Source organism: Rhinolophus hipposideros, assembly GCF_964194185.1.
Source record: "Rhinolophus hipposideros genome assembly, chromosome: 14".
In the NCBI taxonomy this organism is placed as follows: domain Eukaryota; kingdom Metazoa; phylum Chordata; class Mammalia; order Chiroptera; family Rhinolophidae; genus Rhinolophus; species Rhinolophus hipposideros.
The window spans coordinates 23,160,598-23,179,941 of record NC_138060.1 but is presented as its reverse complement, the minus strand read 5'-3'; positions in this window follow the sequence as shown (position 1 = coordinate 23,179,941).

The window sequence follows — 19,344 nt, the reverse complement described above, 5'->3', positions numbered from 1 at the left end:
GTTGTGATGCTTTCTTAAACTTTTCCTGATTTTCATGACATCAACAGTTTTGAGAAGTACTGGTCAGTTACTTTGTAGACTGTCCCACAATTGAGATTTCTCTGATTTTTGTCCCATGATTAGACTGGGGTTGTGGATTCTTTGGAGGAATAGCACAGATGTAAAGTGCCATTCTCATCATATCACTCCAAGAGTACATGCTGTTCATATGACTTATCACTGTTGATATTAACCTTGGTCAATATGGTGGCCATATGATATGGCTGAGGTAATGTTTGTCAGGTTTTAGCACTATAAAGTTACTCTTATTTTCCCCATTTCTGTATTGTGTTTTCTTTAAGGAAGTGACCATGTGCAGCCTACCCATCAGGTGTGGGGAGTTATGTTCCACTCCTAAAGTATCTAGATAAATTATTTAGAGTTGCATGGAGATGTGTCTCTTCTTCCCCATTTATTATTTATTAGTGTATTTACCCATTGATTTCTATCAGTATGGACTCATGGATGTGTATTTTATATATCCACTCTCAGCTTTCTTCACATTCTTTCCTTTGTCCTCAGGAGAACGGAACTCTGACATGTACCTACCTATGGTTGGTCTTCGCTGGGAGTTTCCTGCCTCATCTGCAATCATGGCAGACCACTGCTTGGTATGAGACTTTGGGCCCAGGACACTTTACAGTCCTCCCCTACGGGTAGAAATTGCACCTACCCATCCCTGTTCTGCAGCGGTTCTTGGCCTATGCCTGGCAGTGACAAGGTTTGTTGTCTCTTTCCCAGCAGCTTAAGGCTTCTGCTTTGTAGAAAGAGAGGTCTAGGGAAGTGAAAAGGGCTTTGTTCCATTCTCTCAGCAGCACCTCATCACCCCCTGCTTTGGGATTCTGTACCAAGGGGGGTTCCTCTGACATCCTCTTCTATCCCCAATATTTCCCGTGAACCCCCAGTAGAGGGCTGTGGTAAATGGCTTGTGAGTGAGTATGGATTTCCTTGTGTTTAGGGCCCCTAGCTATTGCTGACTCATATTCCAGTCTACAATGAACCTTTAATGAGTGAATTAAAATTTTACCTGATTTACTTTTACCTACTCGTATGGTGGCTGCATCTTTATCACATGCTTTGGAGTTTGTGTTCCTTTTGTCCTGGGAGGAGCCTCTCTCGGCTTGCTCACTTTTTGGCCTGTATTTTATACCTGAAGATGGAGACAAAAGTGCGAAGGCGTACATGTCTTGGTTTTTATTTTCATGTCCAGTTCTTTGTATTGAATCTAATTGTACTAACACATGTGATGTTTTCCTACAGTGTTATGATTTAGTTGCAGTATCTTCCACACCCATCATTTTCTGACCAATTTTGTGGGGGGATCCTTGACTATTAATAGGTGAGGCTTCGCAAAGAAACGCCCTTCTGCACTTGTCCTGACTGACACACAGAGCAGGGAAGGACATGGCCGTCGGCCATGCCGTGTGCAGTGGGGTGTTGACCCTTGAGAGACACGTGCACAGAGCAGAGGGAGCATTGTGTCAGACATCCAGAATTAAGGGGGCTGCTGCTTCTAATTGTTGTTGCAAAATGATGATAATAATAATAATAATGATGATAATAATCCTTGCTAAGTGCAAAACAGATATAAATTCTTCTACAATATTATATTTTCATGCAAAATCAGTTCAGGAATACATAAGAATGAGGTGAGGACTTGTATATAAGGCGTGGTTTTGTATCTAGACACATATGGGTGTAGGAAGAATGCATATGACTGTGATCACTGGTCTGGGGGAGAGGATGCAGGTAAGGAAAGGAAGGGATAAGGATGAGAATATGATTTCTCCTAGTGACACAGATGGATGATGACTACTATGTGTTAGCATTTCCAAATCCTTTCTCCTGTTGTTATCCACCTTGATCTGTGAAATTCACCCAGAAGTAACATTAACATTACCTCACAATTAACTTGGGTCAAGTTCTTTAACTTTTCTGCATCTCTGTTTCCTCCTCTGAAAAAGTTCCAACCCTGCAAGGGAAATAGATTATGAAAAAAAACGTGCTTTTCAACTCTAAAGTTCTGTAACAGTTTTTATTTGTATTACTGCCTCACATTCTGCTCCCCTGAAATAGGTGGGCCAGGGTAATAGACATATACAATTTTGAGAACAAATTTTCTCTCAGTGTTCAAATGTGCTTGTTCCCACAGTAAGTACATGAATTGGATTGGTAGCTTAGTTTGTTAATCTGTGTGTTGAGATACTTGCCTGATTAAGATGATTTTCTTTTCTTGGAAGCTGAGAAATGGTAAATTAGAAAGCTGTAGCATCACAGACTTAAAACAGTAGTCAGTGGAGGAAACATGAACTTAATATGGATCCCACTGAGGTGTAGCAAAAACCAGAATATTGGAAAGCCTGGGAATCATAACCTGAGAAGAAAAACATATTCGTATATTTTCAGAAGACTTGCTTGTCCCAAATTTACCTTCTGGCTGAATGGTTTTATGGTATAAAGATTAATTTTCTCTGCTCTTTTTAAGTAACTCTCTGGTTTTAATCTTCAACCCAGATCCATTCTGGTTGAAATTAAAATTTCCAGTGTGCAAACAATAAATGAGAACAGCAGCCACAAATAAAAAAATGCGCTCGAGGAACCAGTGATGGGAGGTGCCAGTGTTTCCTCACAGCTTGAGTTGACCGTTTTCTTTTGTTCTAATTCTCATGTGTTCATGTTGATATTTGTATATTTCTATCTGTTCTTCCTTTTGATCAGGAGGGTATTAAAATTGAGACGTGTGTGCACATGCACGAGTGTGCATGTACAATATGCATGAACAACCATATTGGCAGGCAAAATTGGCATCTGCTAAGCATTGTAATTACGTTTTGATCCTTCAGTTCATCCCCAGAGAACTTTGTTTATGTCTCAATATGTTATCTGTTAAGTTTACCTGTCTATCCTCCCAGAAAAGTGCATGAAGGTTAGCAAAGACTTCATCTTTTCTGTATACCATCAGAGGACCTAGAACATCTTTTATATATAGTGAGTTAAAATTAAATAGTATGGACATATAATTTATTATCCAAATTGGGACACCTTTGTCCTTTATAAATTTCAGAAAAACAGAATTAAACAAATGCTCTTTAGGGAAAACCAGAGTGTGTTTTTATTTCCTAACAAACATTTGTTGATTTTGGACTAGATTAAGCAATTTATAACCTTTGTGATGGTTTCATGATTGTAAGGTAGTAATTTTCTTTGGGTGAGTGTAAATAGTCATTCTGAAAATATTTACTAGTCAAGCTTCTTTCAACTGATAGAGATAGAAACTCCTCTTTACCTTTCTGAAGAATAAAAGAGAATTTCTTTTTTAGTTCAAGCACTAGGGAGTCCAAGGGCATAACTAGTTTCATGCGTAAGCTGCAGCCAGAGGTTCATTCAATGTCAGCTATTCTCTCTCTCTGTCCATCTCTCTGTTTCTCGCTGATGTTTTTACTTGTCTGTATTTATCTTTGCATGTGGACTACTTCTCCAATGTCATAGACAAGCTGTTTTTATGTGGTAGGGAAGATGGCTGTCCTGTGGTACTAGGCCTAAGTTATAACACCTTTCCAAATTTCCAAAAAGAGAGATAGGTTTCTGTGGTAAGTTTTCTCCTCAGCACTTAGTGGAATGCTCAACCTGGCCACCCCCTGCATCCGCCCACCCCTACAACCTGTATTTGATTGAAATAATAATGTGAGCCACATTTATTGGGCCCTAATGTGCCAGGTCTATCTTATTCAATCCTTACCACAACACTTTGAGATAGGTGTGTCTATTTTCTTTCATCTTATAGATGAGGAAACTGAGGTTCAGAGATATTGAGTAAGTCCCAAGATTACACAGCCAGGTTCTGAGTGTTGGCCCTAGATTCAAACTACCCAGGGTTGAATCTCAAATCAAAGTGCACATGAAAACGTAATTTGAAAAATATCGTTATTGTCAGTGAGATAACGTATTTGAAAGTTTTTGTAAATGGAAAATTACAAATGCAAATTGTATACCAATGTTCACTGCAGGATATAGTGCTAGAACAGAGATTCTAAACTGGAGGTGATTTTGTCCCCAGGGACATTTGGCACTGTCTGGAAACGTTTTCAGTTGTTGCTACTGGCAGGGGGCGTTGCTACTGTCATCTAGTAATTAGAAGCCAGAGACCCTGCGATACATCCTACAATGCACAGGATAGCCACCCACAATAAAAATAAAGAATGACCCAGTCAGTTATGCTGAGGTTGAGATACCCTGTGCTAGAGGAACAGACATAACATGTGAACCTTGGCTTTTAGAAGCTCACCATTTAGTTGGGAGACAGACATACAGATATATTAAAAATACAGTGCAGTGGTTCATTAGAGTGGAACGTAAGAGAGAGATAGAGAGAGAGAGATAGATAGAGAGAGAGAGAGAGAGAGAGAGAGAGAGAGAGAACACAAAGTCACCCCTGTGAGCTACTTAAGAGCTGTCATGTGAAAGAGAGAGGCAACTCCGTATATGTAGTAACCCTAAGTAGCAGACAGATTTCAGCTTCAGGAAAGGTGTGCAGGTAAGCTCTTTGGGGTATGGAATGTGTGTCTCTACTGTTGCATTTTCTTGTCTAGAACAGTGCCTGGCAATGAAGTAAGGCTGGACAAATGCTTGCTGAATGAATAAATAGATAAATGAATGAACTCAGGTGTCTGAGGGAGGGTTAAAACAGTGAGAATCTTGTTCCATTTGGAAATTCCTTGATTTTATGACAGGAATTCTCTAGGAATTGAGGGCAGAGCTATTCTTGGTGGATGGAGTAAGCAGGTAGGGCTTTGAAAAAGGGGAAAAGATAGAGCCTGCCTTCTGCATCAGATGACATTGTGAGCAAAGGTGTGGGCCTTAAAAAGCCAGAGATGCAGTCTTTTTCTAGCAGGGTGAACCCTAAAGACTATTCTGAAAAGAAAATGAAAGGGATGATGATAGATGTACGACCTCCTTGGGATGAGTATAATAGCAGCCATTTTTCTCCTACCAGTTTGTTTTCTGTGAAATCAGTAGTGTAGCTGGAATGAGCAATAAGGGGTATCTGTATCTATTAAGGGAATTACATTCTGTTATTATCACTATGAATTAGTCATCATCACCAGCTGTGGTAAATGAAAACCCTAGAACATTCAGCATTCACCTTTTACCTTTTCTCAAGTAATTATCAAACACAAAAGATAGAATGGTAGATTTACTGAGTATTCCTTGGTAGGAAAAAAGAAAGTCAGATGGCCATAGTTATGAAATCCACCTGTTAAAATTATAGTACGTGTATTTTTAGTAAGTGCAGTTGGAAACGGTGTAAAATCTTTGTTCTATGCAATAGGCCTCCTTTCTATCATGCAGTGTGGCACTTTATGATACCTACTTCTTACCCACTCAACAGCTCCAAAGCCCCTGCATTTTCACTAACTCGTATCTTTGATTTTGTTGTGAATGTGTAGGGTTTTGCAGTCATATATTCACAATGTGAAAAGAAGATTTTCTTATTGCCTCATTAAACATTAGCGTATGGGGCGTACCAAACTTTGCTCGATGTGAGCTGGTCTTTTCTGTATTGCCCAAGTTTCTGTAGTAACTAAAGGATTAAGGGTGGTTCTTGTCTTGCTCAAAGTGTAGCAGAAGAGTGTACTTTGTTAAAAAATTGGAAATAAATGAAGATTAATATACCCAGATGTTTAACAGTTTCAAAGAACAGCGTGATGTGTGATTCGTCATTTCAATGCAAGAGAAAGTGTCATTGCCTGCATTTTACTATTTATGCCACATAATACTGAAATATGAGTGCTAATACTAGTATTTCATTTTAAATGGTTTAGAATCCACAAGTTTAATAAATGAGGGAAATTTTACATTGAATATATTTCAAACCAGAATAAATACTTTGAAACACAGTGAAATGTAAATTTTTGAAAATATAAATGTCATACAAGCATATATATTTCTAATATCAAATAACAGCCATACTCGCACTCAGAGTTCTTCAACTTCCGTCCTCAGCAGTTTGGATTTCTTCCTCCTGGTTGGCCTTTCAGCCTTGTCTCTGCCCTTAGCCCATATCTTCCCTGTAGCCTTAGGAGAGATAATCTGTATGCTTCTCAGGTTTCCTCCCACGAGCTTTATTTGTAATCTTTGTATTCATTAGTTTCATGTGTACAAAACAATGTAATAGACATTTACACCCCTCACAAAGTGATAACCCTCCTCCCCCCTTTTACTACCCCTCTGACATTGTATATAGCTGTTACTACACCATTGACTACATTCCCTATGCTGTATTCCATATCCATGACTGTATATATTAAATTATAGTTGATATACAATATTATTCAGCTTCGGCTTCAGGTGTACACTGCAGTGGTCAGGCATCTACACCGTCCATGAAGCGGTCTCCCTAATAAGACAAGTGTCCATTGGATACCCTACAAAATCTTTACAACATTATTGATCATATTCCCCAAACTGACTTTTGTGTCCCCAAGGCAATCTTGTGGTTACCAATTTGTGGTTTCTAATCCCCTTACCTTCTCTCTCATCCTCACTCCCCTCCCAACCAACAACCATCAGTTTTTCCTCTATATCTCTGAGACTATTTCTGTTTAGTTTAAATCTTGATGATGATGATTGTTGTAATTGATATTATTATTAGGTGGGAGGGTAAGAGGACATGGAAGGAAGCAGGAGGCTTGCAGGAGCTTAGTGAAATAAAGGGACTGGGCAAGTTTGTGGTAAGGACGTTGCAGGTGAGAGTGAAAAGTCAGGGAGAGGGAAGGATATAGGAATAAAGAGAGGGCAAAGAAGTGTAAAGAAAGCTATGGATCCATGTCTAAAATAATGATATTACACTAACAAAAGTCCTGGCATTGGTCTGTTAAAATAGCATGGATTGGCTTTTGAGCCAAATAAGATGTCATAGACGCATTATCTCTGCTCCCCTTGGAAATGGTGTAAGAGGCAACCAAAGGAAAACTCCGTTAGGTGGTAAGAAGAATGTGAGCTAATTTTCAATCTGAGGTTTGGAAGAAAGACATAGTGGCAAGTATTTCGTGTCCCCTCACCCGCCCAAAGAAGGTCACCAGACCTGGCATTTTGTAACTCCTGATATAGCAACAGAAAACAGCCCAGGAGGATTTTCCCCCACAGCCCCTGAATTGAATAAAAATCCCTCTAATGACTTTAAATGAGTCTTATATCGCTTGCAAGAAGGACAGATTAAGAGCTCTGCCAAAGACAAGAGGCCACTTCTCCTTCCCCACTGGAACTGGGACACCTCCTTTTCATCAAGAAATAGAGGGAAGGTGGCAGAACTAGCCAGAGAGATCCAGGTACAGCAAGCTGCCCTGTCTAGGAAACCTTTTGCATATCTGTTCTTCCCTGACTCTCAAACTCCAGGTGAGCCAGAACAAACAGAAAAAGGAACCTAATTACAGCAATTAGCTTAGACCAGGCAGCTGTTTTGTCCCTAAGGACCCAAGACTACCCCTTTGCTCAGAAACACTGGGAGGCTGGAGAACATTGGTAAGGGGATCCTACTACACCCTCTCCTATCAAGAAACATCTGGTGGTTCAGATAGATGACCTCCTTTTGTCCTCTCAGCAGCACCATCAAGGACTACAGGGAGCCCCATTGTCACCAGATAAATCAAGCCAACCAAAATATAAACTCAAAGGCTCTGAAAATTGAACTGTCATTGAAACCGCAACTCACAAAAATAGGTCAATACCTGTGTGCTAAATCTAAACAGGGTGAGCGCTAAAATAAAAGATTTAAATAGGATCCAGAGTCTCCTAACATACATAATATAATAGACAAAGTGTCCAGAATATAACCGAAAATTATCATACCAAGAATCAAGAAAATTGCAAGTTGAATGAGTGAACAAAACTAACACCCTTTCCAAGAAGATTCAGGTGTTGGAATTGTCCCACAAGGATGTTAAAGCCATGTGAGACAATGGGAAATATACATTGTTCTCCAACTCATGTTCCTGGCACAGACTTCCTGAAACCCTGGTAATTTCCTAGATGATAAGAGCACTAGGAGCATCTTTTGTTCTGATTTGGTCTTTGGCCTCGGTTCCTGACACCGAGCTCTGGAAACCCTTGTAATTTCCTGGGTGATAAAAATGTCTTTCGTTCTATGAGGTGACTCGGAGGGGGCTCAGGGATGGCTTCTGGATAAGGGCTAGTGACCAGAAATACCAATCCATGATTGGAAGCTTGGGATTTTCAGCTCCACTCCACCCCCTTCACCCCCCACCATTATCTTGAGAAGGCAAAAGGGCTCAAAATGGAGTTAATGATCAATCATGCCTACATGAGCCTCCATAAAAATCCCCCAAAGTATGGGATTGGGAGAGTTTCTGAGTTGGTGAACACATGGAGATGCTGGAAGATTACCACTCTCCCAGTGCGGCTCCTTGCCGCTTGGTGGGGAGATGGGTGTGATGAGGCGTGTGGGAAGGTGGTGAGAGAGGGTGAGATCAGAATGGTAAATGAAGGACTGATTACAAAGATTCTTGTATGCTCTGCATATGATGTTAGATTTTATCTGGTAAGCAATGAAGAGTCAACAGTGTTCTTAGTGGAAGGGAGGAGGTAGAAGGAGGTTGGAGTACTCTTTGTGTATGTGTGTGGATAAGTGTCTTGATATAGTAGAAAGGACACCAAACATGGATTTAAATAAGGCACTGTGACTTTCCAGCTGAACGATCTTGGGCAAGTCATTTTATCCGTTTTACATTTTGTTTTCTCAGCTGTAAATTGGGTAAGAACATGCCTCCAGACTATGTAATAGGCATTGTGTGAGCATCAAAGACTATCATGTGTGTAAAAGTATTTTATCAGCCACAGTGTGCATTTCTCACCTAATGGATGGCTGTTGTCTCATTAGTACATTTCCATGGTTCAATTAAGATTTATTATGTATGCCAGATCTGACATCATACATAATATGGTCATTAATAAATGATTTGATGATTATCTAATATATTAAGTGATTTCATTTAATTTTTAAAAAAAGTGTTCAGTGCCAACACACAGCCAATTTTGTTTCCCTCTTGTGATCCTGGCATATGCAAGGGAACATTTGAGTTTAAAGAAAATTAAAAAAATTCATCACATTTCTCCCTCTTGGCTGGAAAAGTTTCTGTGCTCAGATTTTTCACTTTGTTGCAGTGAAGTTTCATCAGGGTTGCCCCATCACAGCAAATGTATATCGCTTATTTCCACACATAACAGATTATGCTTTCATTAACACTCCAGCTGCTGCATTTCTCTTCTAGCTTTTTAACAGCCATAAATTCATATCTTTACATGCTCTCGTTTTGTAGATTATGTTCCACAAAGCAACAGAAACACAATCTGCTTTTAAAATTCCAACGTAATTTCGATGTGGACAAAGGTATATCTAAGGTAATTACATTGAGAAGTTTGCTTCCTATGTATTATTGCCTACAGAGTTACTATTATTTTATTTTTTTTTGATGCAGTTGTGTCACTATCCTTGTCTCATAATCTCTGTTCATCTGTTCCTTCCCCATTTCCCCTTTCTGTAAAATTAGGTCCTTTCTCCTTATGCTCTGTCCTCCTTGAGAATCTCAACTACTCCTTCATGTGGATGGCCCTCAATTCTACATATTCACATATAGTCTTTCTCCCAGATGTGAATCAGACCTTTACAACTTCCAGACATTTCTGCTTAGCTGTACATAGCACATTTACAGCAAATGTACCATAAGGACCCCATATCATACATGACACTCTGTTTTCTTCCCATCTTCCAAATTTGCTCTAGTCGCTCAAATGAGCAATGCCATCCAGAGGTTCTGCTCATCCAAATCTGAGGCATCAGAATCATCTTGGACAAGTCTTCTAGCCTTTTTGTTCTGCCACCATCATTTCCAATCACTCATTCAATTCCACTTATTCCTCCCTTCAGACAATCCCTCTGGCTCTTTTTCCTTAACACCATTGTTGCCTTAGAGATAACACTGCTATTACCATATACCTGAAACTAGTTGTACTAGCTTCCCAAGTTTTCCCCCCTCTAATTTCTTCCCTGCTAAAATGTTTCCACTGCTTGCCACTCAGATGCTCAGAAACATCAATAAATCTCTATTGTGTGGACTGTACATTTAAAATTCTCTGACCTGCTGTGACTAGACTACTGTTTCCAATTCTTCACAGTAGGATTATAAATCCCAACCTTTGCCAGGTAACCTTGCTTAACCTCTCCATGTGAGCAGAGAATGCTTTCCCACCCCATTGATATTAAACTTGATCACGTGATGTCCTTTGGCTGAGAGATGAGTGAGCATGATGTAAACAGAGATTTGCTTGTGTGGCTTTCCCTCTCTGTGATCTACCTTGAGAAGAGCGTGTCCCAGACAGACACTATGGGACCTCGGGGGACATATGAGGCCTCATTGTAGGCCTCAGAATGAAGACACATGGGTGAACCTGACTCCAACCCACGGTCCAAGGTAGAGCTGACCCAAACACTCAAGAGGGAAAAAAAAAGTGTATTAGTTATTGGAAAGCCCCTGGGATTTGGGGGTCGCTTATTACCTAGTATTATGGCAGTGATAGTAAAATAATACACCAACATTCAAGATGTTCTCATATACTTTTTCTCATGTAAGTACTCCAATATATTAATGTAAGACAGCACTGGTGAAGTGATCTCTGTAACATGTCCTCTTCACGTTTGGACTATTTTTCTCACCTTTTATCCTTTTACCTGTCCTTCAAGGCCCATATCTTTTCTCTCCAGTTGATTCTTCTCTGATAAGAACACCTCATTGGGAAGTCTTCTATCTTCAGACTACTTCAGTACCCATGTCCTTTGTTTCCAATACCAGCTCAAACTTGGGTGGGCATTGGTAGTTATCCAGAAGCATGTATTTGACGAAGTTACTCCCCTGTTCAAAGTTATCCCAAGAGACCTCATTGTCGTCAGCATAGTGTCCAAGCTCCTTACTAGGAACTACAGATCTCTAGCCTCTTTTATCACTATTTTCCTACTCTCAAACTCTGCTGTTGCCATTTGAGTAATTTGTGTTTTCCCCAATCACAGCTCTCTGTTTTCTCTGGGCCTTTGTATATTCCATTCCTTCTGCCTGGACCACTTTTCCTCACCCCCTCTCTCCTCAACACACACCTGAATTCAGATATATTAGGCATTAAATTGCAGAGACTCACCCTTACACTCTGTAGCTACATGATGTCCCTTATCTCAGTCAAGATGGCCTGTGCTGTGCTGTAAAAACAAATCAACACCAGTGTCTCAGTGGCTTTCCCAACAAAAGTATTTATGCCTACCATTCCAATTACAGGAAGGTAGGGAATCTTTGCTTCACACAGTCCTTGCAGGCCCAGGCCGAGAGAAGTTTGCCCTGTTGGAGTTGAATCATCTAGAACACATGGTCTTCTACCCTTCCTCTCACGCTTCACAGCCCCGACTGGCCCCAAGATTCCTACCTAAGTGTCAGGGGGGCTTTGAAGTTTAGTGAGGCACTTGGAAAGTTTGGGGGCACCAGCTGTCTCTGCCACGTTTCCCATATGTGCTTCTGTGAACATCTGGGGCTTATCCCTTCCATAGTAAGTACCTCGGAATCTTACTCTCTGTCTGTATCCACAGGAACTTAAATTTCCTGAGGGCAGAAGCTATATCTGACTTCATGTCATCTTTCCGGAGGTGAGTGGACCTGACACATACTAACCAGTATAGGAGTATCTGTTGACTAAATGCTGAATCTTTGGGTCTCTCTGCTGTCTAAGAAAACCATTCTCCTTCATGGTAAGAACGCTCTCATCTTCCACAACATACAGTCAGCATCTTCCAGAGAATAGGCACCCAATACACATTTGTGGCACTTTTTGTGATTGCTTAATGTAATTTTCCAATAGCTAATAATATGTGGCCATTCTCCTTTAATAGACGTTTCTGTGGGATACATTTAAATACTTTCCCTATCATTCCACATTGCACACTTGGAAGATCTCGAACCAAGTTTACTTTGCATGTAATAAGTGCACCAGGAAAAAAGAAAGGTCCCTTTTGCTATCTTTATTGGTAACTCTGCAGCCTTTTTCCAGAGAAGGAACCCAGGAAGCCTCTTTTCTTATAGATTGGGTCTCTGAGTGATGGTATAAGAATCAGCAAAGCCTCCAGAATCATCCAGCTTTCCTTCACTCTTCCAAGCTTTCTTTCTCTTCTCTGAAAATTGATATATGCCTATATTATTTACCTATTGCTGTGTAACGAATTATCCCCAAACATAGTCCCTTAAGGCAACAGGCATTTATTACACCATTTTTGAGGTCAGAAATCTGGGAGTGGTTTACCTGGGTGACTCTGGCTCGCACACTCTCATTAGGTTGCAGTCAAGGCGTCAGCTTGACGGGCTGGAGGATTCACTTCCAAGCTCATTCACATGGCTGCTGTCAGGAGACCTCAGTTCCTTACCACATGGTGTCTCCATAGGGCTACTTATACCGTGGGCCCTGGCTTCCCCCAAAGCAAGTGATTCAAGAGAAAACACCACCAAAATAGAAGCTGCAGTACATTTCGATGGCCTGATTAAGTCACAATGTGTGAGTTAAGTCTACTTTTCCTTAAAGGTGAGTCACTAAGTCCAGCCCTCCCTCAGGGGGAGGCACATTAGGTTCCACCTCCTGGAGGGAGGAGTTTCAATTTGTGGACATATTTCAAACCACTGCACCCTCCTTTGGACAGGCTATGGAGGTGAATGCCATTTTCACAGCCCGATCTCCCCTGGTAGCTCAGGCAAACATACCCCTGTGCCCCCCTTTATTTTTTCTGTCTTAGTTTCAAGGCGTTTCTTTTTAAACATTGAAATGAAGTGAACAGCAAAGATTTAACATAAGTACTATGCAAAAAGAAGGGAGAAATTCCATAAATTTCCAAGCATTCCCAAAGCCTCTGAGCAAGGTCTGTGGCCTACAACTTTCTTTCTTAGATGGATATCTCATCAGCCTTGGTCTCTCTGTCATCATTCCTGAGGATAATCCCAGGGGACGCTTTGGTGCTCCCTTTGGACCCACACTTTCTTGAGTGGTGATGTTTCCTGCAGAAAGATCCCTCTCCTTCCCATGGTCCTAGATGTAACAGTGCTGAAATGAGGTGGCTGGAGGTCCTGGAATCGCCTCTTTGTCTCAGCTGAGTCTTCTTCATGCCAGGCCTTAAAGACTAGGTAGCATCATCCTCACGAATCCCTAGCGTCACAGCAGGAAGCTAACCTTTTATGTGCCTTCCATAGACCAGGGCGACATGGCGCACTGGAAGCATGTGAGCTTTGGCATCAGGTAGATGCTAGTTCAAATCCCGGCTCTACCACTGTCTGGGTTTCTGCACTTGGACAAGTTGTTTTCTGTGAGCCCCCAGTTTCTTCATCATTAAAATGAGGATAAAGCCAAATATATGGTGATGGAAGGAGAACTGACTCTGGGTGGTGAGCACACAATGGGATTTATAGACGATGTAATACAGAATTGTACACCTGAAATCTATGTAAATTTACTAACAATTGTCACCCCAATACATTTAATATAAAAAAAATGAGGATAAAGCGAGGATGGAATGAAACCATGTATGAAGGTACATAGCACAGTGTCTGTCACATAACAAGCATCAATCGATGTTCTTCCGGAGAATGTATCACTTCAGAACTACCCACAATATCTCAGGGAGACTATGATTCTGAACGTTTGTCTCTTTCTTGTACGCGGACAAAGATCTGGATTGTGTATTTCTGGGGAAGCATCTTGCTTATCTATTTGTATTACATGATTTGCTGAGTTCCTTGAATGCATTTTCTTGGAAGATTTTTATTCTGCTTTGCCTTCTATGACAAAAGAGTTGCAATTCATTTTGTATTTGAAAGCTATGACAACGCAATGTGAGGATAATTAGAAAATATTATTTTTTTAATTCTCTCATATTTTAAGTAAACATCTAAGGAATCAGACTTTGGTTTCTATGAAGAAGTATAATTTTTCTAATGACTCCTCTCTCTTAGCTATTTTGTGTAGAGGTTTTCTTAGGCAGTGAAGAGGGGGAGTATGGGACAAAAGAGGTGGGACTAAGCAGAGAAAACAAAATGTCTCTCTTGATACTTATCTTCATGCTTCAGGAACTTGCCATATTATATATTTTCTTTTTCTGCACTTTCCATGCAGAGAACTGCCCCAGACGATCGATTACATGATGCAATTTACCTTTCTTGCTCTCTTCCCCTCCCAGAGAGATGTGGTTTTACCTTAATATATTTCAGGGCAGCCTTTGCTGTATCTGGGTTGGCATTTGTAATTATACACTGTGAGAACATAATGTAGAGAAAGAGGTTAACTCCACTTCCAGATTTTTAAAAAGTTTAATGTGTTAAAGTGTTCAAATACTCCCACCTGAGGAGCAAGAGATCAAGCTCCATTTGACTTCTTTCTTCTGTGTGATAATCACATTCTGTCTAATTTAAAAGATGAGTGTGCATTGCTTTGTCGTGTGCTGCACAGAACCTCTGCAATGAATGCTCACAACCGTTCCTCCCCAGTTATTTTCCAAGTGATTTGATGTTCTCAACAGCATTAATTACACTGAAGTATAATAGGTTGTAATTAATCTGTTCACACCTTCCTTTGTGAGACTGAAGTGAGGGAATGTGGACATCTCACGGTAGAGAGGCACAGATGATAACTAGAGGAACTCAAATAAATAATCAATAGCTCTTCATACAGCAAGCAATACGGTATGTACAAGTCTGAAAACTGTATGTACAGGTCATTTTATCTTCCTAGGTATATCTCCTGCCATCATCTTTCTCAAGTTTGAAAAAAAACCCCCAAGAATAGCTCATCTATAATAACTAGAATTGCTCCAATGAGGCAGACCACAAAAATGAAGTGTCAAAAGACTTTTCTCCATCGCAACAATGAGGACTTTTGCTTAATGATATTTATTTGATACCACTATTGATCAAAATGCAATGAAATAGATTAAGACATTAGAATAAGAAGCTGAAGTGAGGCAAAAGGTAGAATTTTCAGAACTAAAGTTTGTTAACTGCAGTGGACTTTTTAATTCTTACAATCATTTTTCCTCTTTTATTTTATTTATTTATTTATTCTTTTTGTGTGAAAAACGTCCCCTACATTTAGTTGAGGAACCACCCCTATGGTTCTTTTTTTTAAGTTTTTTATTAAATTTATTGGGGTGACACTGGTTAGTAAAATTATATAGGTTTCAAGTGTACAATTCTATAATGTTAAGTTGGTGCAAAAGTTATTGTGGTTTAAAAGGCTAAAAATAATTGCACAAACCACAATTATTTTTGTACCAATCTAATACATCATCTGTATTACATTGTGTGTTTGCAACCCAGTCAGTTCTCCTTCCATCACCATATATTTGACCTCCTTTACCATCTTCCACCATGTTTCCTCATCCCTCACCCTCTGGTAACCACTCAACTGTTTTCTGTGTCTATGAGCTTTTGTTTGCTTGTTTGTCTTGTTCGTTTGTTGCTTTCAGTTTTATATCCCACCTGTGAGTGAAGTCATGTTGTTCTCGATATTTTCTGTCTGACTTGTTTCACTTAGTATGATAATCTCAAGATCTATTCATGTTGTCGCAAATGGCAGTATTTCATATTTTCTTATGGCAGAGTAGTATTCCATTGTGTATATGTACCACATTGTCTTTATCCAATCATCTATTGGAAAACACTTTGGTTCTTTCCATGTCTTGGCTGCTGTAAATAATGCTGCAATGAACATTGGAACACATATATCTTTACGGATAAATGTTTTCAGATTTTTTGGGTAGATACCCAAGAGAGGGACTGCTGGGTCATATGTTCATTCTATTCTTGCTATTTATTTGTTTATTATTTATTTATTTATTTATTTATGAACCTCCACACTGCCTTCCATAGCGGCTGCACCAGTCTGCATTCCCACCAACAGTGTATGAGGGTTCCTTTTTCTCCACAGATTCTCCAACACTTGTTATTATTTGTCTTGTTGATAATAGCCATTCTAACAGATGTGAAGTGTTATCTAATTGCAGTTTTCATTGGCATTTTCCTAATAGCTAGTGAAGTTCAGCATATTTTCATATGTCTGTTAGCTTTTTGTTTTCTTGGGAGAAGTATCTGTTCAGCTCCTCTGCCCATTTTTAAATTGGATTGTTTGTTTTTTTGTTGCTGATTTGTATGAGTTCTATATATATATTGGATATTAGTCCCTTATTGGAGGTGTTGTTTGCAAATATATTCTCCCATTTGGTTGATTGTCTCTTGTTTGTTGGCGCTTTCTTTTGCTGTGCAGAAGCTTTTCATTTGAAATTGTCCCATTAGTTTATTTCCTATTTTACTTCCTTTGGCCTTTGAGATCAAATTCATAGAATTCTCTCTGAACCAAAGGTCCATAAGTTTAGTGCCTGTGCTTTCTTCTATTTAATTTATTGTTTCAGGTCTTATGTTTAGGTCTTTGATCCATTTGGAGTTAATTTTGGTATATAACAGATAACGTCTAGTTTCATTCTTTTGCACCTAGCCAGAACAATCAGACAAGAGGAAGAAATAAAATGCATCCAAATTGGGAACGAAGAAGTTAAATTGTCACTTTTTGCAGGTGACATGATTCTTTATAGAGAATATCCTAAAGTATTAGAAACAAAAAGTATTAGAAACAATAAACAAATGCAGTAATTTTTCAGGATTCAACATCGATGTACAAAAACCCATTGTGATCCTATATACTAGCAATGAAATTTCAGAAAAAGAATTGGAAAAAGCAATCCCTTTGCAATTGCAGCGAAAAGAATACAATACCTAGGAATAAACTTAACAAAAGATGTGAAGGACCTATGTACTGAAAACTACAATATTTTATTAAAAGAAATTGAAGAAGACACAAAGAAATGCAAAGATACTTTGTGTTTATGGATTGGAAAAATCAACATAGATAAAGTGGCCATATTACCCAAAGCAATATATAGATTTACTGTAATCTCCATTGAAATCCCAATGACATTTTTTAAGAAAATAGAACAAAAAGTCATCACATTTGTATGGAATCACAAATACCCAGAATAGCTAAAGCAATCCTAAGAAAAGAGAACGAGGCTGGAGTTATCATACTCCCTGACTTCAGTTTATACTAAAAAGTGACAATACTCAAAACAGCATGGTATTGACAGAAAAACAGACACACAGATCAATGGAACAGAACTGAGAAACCAGAAATAAACCCATCTTTGTATAATTTTGACAAAGGAGCCAGAAATATACAAGGGAGAAAAGAAAGCCTCCTCAATAAATGGTGCCCTCTCCTACTCTTAACTCATGTGATTTCATCTTTCCCAGTCCCCTCCAGTCCAGAGGAGACCCCAGTTTCACTTAAGCTAATTATCATATCCTATTCCCCTGAGCATATGATTGGCTTGGGCTGGGCAGATGGCCTATGTACGGCTAGTGAGCAGAATCCTCAAGATTCATACTGGACCATTGTAGGGAAAGCAGTGCTCATTCCTCTGGGTGGAAAGCTGAGAAGAGATAAGTTCTGGAGCTGTGGCAGCTAGCTTCAGATAAGGATGAGAGAGCCTGAGTGAGAAAGAAGTCACATGAGGGAGAGAACAGAGCTGATCTCAGAGGCAAAAGAACAGAGTTCTTGGGACAGCATTTGAGCCTCTGTCTTAAGCTTAAGTTAAATATTCTGCTAGAATTTCCTGGTTCAGAGGTCAAGAATTTTCCCTTTTCCTCAAGGAAGTTTCAATTTTCTGTTGAACTGGCAAATCAGAAGACTTGCAATTGAATTGGACACCTCGAGGACTAATGATCCCCTCGACATTGGTGGGACCCATATTTGAGGGGCAGGCATTCATCTGCCATGGCTTGTTTGGTTTGCACTTCCTGGCATTTCAAGGTTTGTTTCTGTGCAATGATTTCTACCTTGTTTTCTCCTACTGTCCGAATAAAGTTTCGGACTTTATTCACTCTCCCACTGTGTTTTTAATCTTTCATTTTTTTTTAAAGGTAAGTTCTGGTCACTGATTACCAATATTCAGCATCCTGCTTACTTCCACTCTTTAAATATTATCCAAGCCTCAAGTGAAAGGGGAAATTTTATTTCAGCAGCTTCCACCATATTGTCTTCTTATCTTCTCCTTTCCATATCCAAGTTGCCCTGCCAAATTTAATAATCGGCTTTGTGACTATATTATAAATATCTTTTAATGTTCTTCTTTATTGTAATAAATTTTAATCTCTTAGCTTCAGGATTCTTTCCCCTCCTGGGCTAATGAGATTTCCCAGGTATTTAAAATGATTCACCTGCTCGACTAGTTTATTATCCACCATTCTACTTTCCCACCCCCCACAAAGAACCATAGCTTTTTGTAGATATTGCCACATTCACATTCAGACTCTTTTAATATTGTCATGGCTTAAATTCCTCTGCATGTTATTTCCAGAGTTCACACAATCTTGTAACACTGATAAGTAAATTTGTGAATAATTCAAGGCCACCCTCAACACACACACACACACACACACACACACACACACACACACACACACCTCTCTCATTCCAGTTTTACAATTGAAAAGCAGGTTCCTTAGACAACTGCTCACTGCCTTCACCTCTCCTCCTTGTGCCTGGAAGCCCAATCAGTTCTCTTGTTACATATTTTAGAACTTCCGATCTGTAAATGGGTTAGGCAGGACATGGAAATGTCATTTTTTTTTCTATCCCTCTGCCTCTATGCAAATCAGGACTTAAATAAATCCAAGAAGAAGCCTACTCAGACCTGCTTTAACCAATATTGCCCTAATAAATTTAACAAAAAAATAGCCTGCGGAAAAAGAAAGTCAAAATCTTTCTTTAGGAAATATTTTGTTGCTTTATTACTCTTTTATTTTTTGTTGTCTCTATTATCTCCCTCCATTAAAGAGCAATTTTCTACCCTGACCCCTACATGCTGTACCTCTCTATCAATTTCTCAGCTTTCCCACCAGTTATACTACTGTTGTCTTGTTCTGAAATATACGAGCATCTCCAGGATGAAAACTACATCTCAGTTGGAGAGGACCACACCCAAACTCCCAACCATCATTTGGATATACTCAGCAGGGTGTTTCACGGGCACCTTGTTTCAGTATGTTCAAAGAAGAACTCACTGACTTTCTACTCTCCTTGACCCTCAAAGATAAGTTTGTTTGTCCTTCTGTGTGTTTTGTTTCAGATAGTCACCCCATTTTCAACCTAAAAACTCTAGCGGGA